This window comes from Chlorocebus sabaeus, chromosome 11, assembly GCF_047675955.1.
Source record: "Chlorocebus sabaeus isolate Y175 chromosome 11, mChlSab1.0.hap1, whole genome shotgun sequence".
Lineage (NCBI taxonomy): Eukaryota > Metazoa > Chordata > Mammalia > Primates > Cercopithecidae > Chlorocebus > Chlorocebus sabaeus.
In genome coordinates this window covers 55,175,257-55,178,066 of record NC_132914.1, presented here as the reverse complement: position 1 = coordinate 55,178,066, position 2,810 = coordinate 55,175,257, and the positions used below count along the sequence as shown (strand labels likewise).

At 42.8% G+C, this 2,810-nt stretch overlaps 1 pseudogene; it reads right to left on the bottom strand.

The window, feature by feature from the left end:
* Positions 1-837: 837 nt before the first annotated feature.
* Positions 838-1,686, bottom strand: LOC103238584 (nucleolar protein 56 pseudogene; annotated as a pseudogene).
* Positions 1,687-2,810: the final 1,124 nt, after the last annotated feature.

The window sequence follows — 2,810 nt, the reverse complement described above, 5'->3', positions numbered from 1 at the left end:
ACACATCTTGTATGTAAACTTATTTTTTCAGTAGTCTCAATTACATGTTACAATGTTAACTCTTAGTGACTTTTACTTTTGGTGAAAACCTTGGTAAGTAAGGGATTTTAATTATGTATTAGGTGTGGAGCCTAGGACCCAGAGAGAAATGCAAATAAAGTCTGACTCTTTCCAGTGTCTAACTCCATGTGTCCCAGACCTTACCTAGCTGTAAAGCAGGCAAGCTGTACAGTTGAGTCATAGCAGCATTTTATGAAGCATTTAGGAGGCCTAATCACCTTTAAATTGTACAACATTTTTGGCATAAATTTCTTTTCTTAATTCTTTCACGACTTACACAGACCACGTACAACATGTTTAGACTTTATGACTTGCCCTAAACATCCCTCTTTTAAACAACCAGTCCTTTTACTTTAGGACAAGAATTTACCACACAACATCCTTTTTTATATAAAATCTCTTTTCTTTATAACCTTCTTTGCATAGCTAGAGGGCATGGCTGATTCCATACATCCCCATGCCTTATTTAGAATTTAATGTCTTCAAAATAAATTGAACAGTTTTCAAAAGTCAAAGCAGTTTATGACCTTAAAGCCTTTAGCAAACCTAATATCTGACCTGCATAATTTAGACAAAATGTTTTTATCAATAATCTTTAAAACTATTTTTATTTGCCAAAGATTACTGAAGTTACATGAACTAGAAGGCATTACTGTTTTTATTTTGCTTCGTGTGTGTGTGTGTGAATTTGTTTTTATTGGGGAACAGGGCACAGGTTGGGAGATGTCACCTTGGGCTATCGTATGCCCCACCTCCCAGAGAATGCCCGTTTGCATTCTAATCTTCCTGGGATGCTTTATGGAACTTTCTCTTCTTAGAGCTGCTCTTGTCAGCTGCCTCTTCAGGCCCACTGCTGACTGGCTCCTTTTTGGAGAATTTCCTCTTTTTCTTGGAGCCACTTCTGTGGCCTGCCTCTTCGGGGTCATTAACTGTTTCCTCCTTCGGTGAAGACTTCTTCCTCTTGGGAAGACTGGTGCTGGCAGCAGTCTCTTCAAGATCACTACTCATCAACTCCTCCTTGGAAAAAGATTTCTTTTTCTTGGGTTTGGAGAAAGAGATAGATGGGTCTTCCATTCCATTCTCATGAGGAACCTCCTGGGGCTTCTGCTTTTTCTTCTATTTGGGTTTTTCACTCGTCTCCTCACACTCCTCTGGAGTACTACTGCTGTTTTCTGAAGATGTGAGGGCAAGTGCAACCAGCCATTTCTTTTCCTTCTTTAAGCATTTCTTCTCCTGTTTCTCCAGCTTCCTAGTAATCTCAGCAGCCGCTTCCTCTGCCTGAACCATTGCTTCCTTCATGACATCCAGATTCTTTCGTGGTATCTCTCCAGTCTCATAGAAGGACAGTCGCTCTTCAACTTGTTCTCAAAGCCTCTCCCCAAATACACTCATGGGCACCTCAGAGAAGCAATCGATTCATGAGGCAATACTGCATTTGTTTGCCAGGTATTGGGAGATGTGGCCTTTGTTCTTGGCAGCTGCTTGGCCAATGAAGGTGGAGTGGAAAATGAGTCCATATTTTGGTGTGTTACCCCTTGTCTTCAGGGCTCTGGAGACTTGGTCCCTTTGCTGGGCCCTGGGAATCACTCAGACACCAGGACTAGCTATTTTGCTTTTAAGAGTTTATTTTTGTTTAAGCCAACTAATTAGAGCTCTTTTATATAAACATTACACACAACACATATGTAGTTACACAGAAAGACAGACAGACAGAAGATTACTTCAGTAGTTGTAAGATTTTTCATTTGCCAGTTTTTAAGTTTCTTAATTGGTTATTGGCTTTAGGGTGGAGCCCTTGGAAAAACAGGGCCAGGAAAGAGGTTGAATATCCACTTTTAATTAAGATGACTTTTAATCATAGCACTTTTTAATGAAATCCATTTAAAATTTCCTATTACCTAATTTTAGCCAGGCTAAATGGCCAATATTTCTGGCTTTTGAAATTTACCAGAGGTAACCTCCCAAGTGCTCAGAGAAAGGAAAATTTGTTTGAGGCGGCGTCTCGCTCTGTCACTTGGCTGCAGTGCAGTGGCACGATCTTGGCTCACTGCAACCTCTGCCTCCTGGGTTCCAGCGATTCTCTTGCCTCAGCTTCCCGAGTAGCTGGGACTATTGGTGTGTGCCACCATGCCCAGCTAATTTTTGTTTTTTGTTTTTTGGTTTTTTTGGAGACAGAGTCTCACTCTGTTACCCAGGCTGGAGTGCAGTGGTGCGATCTCAGCTCACTGCAAGCTCCGCCTCCTGGGTTCACGTCATTCTCCTGCCTCAGCCTCCTGAGTAGCTGGGACTACAGGAGCCCGCTACCACGCCCAGCTAATTTTTTTTGTATTTTTAGTAGAGATGGGGTTTCACCATGTTAGCCAGGATGGTCTCGATCTCCTGACCTTGTGATCCGCCCGTCTCGGCCTCCCAAAGTGCTGGGATTACAGGCGTGAGCCACTGCACCTGGCTACTTTTTGTATTTTTAGTAGAGACAAGGTTTCACCATGTTGGCCAGGATGGTCTCAAACTCCTGACCTCATGATCAACCCACCTTGGCCTCCCAAAGTGCTGGGATTACAGGCATGAGCCACTGCACTTGACCAGAGAAAGGACAATTTAAGATAGTCCATGGAGGAGAAGAGACTAGACAAGGTTATGCAGCTACTAAACCAGAAAGGACTTACTTCCTAAACAGGGAATCAAACCTGCACTGCCAGTATGAAATGCCAAAACACTAGCTACTGAGCTACAGCACAGGGTAGTCTCTG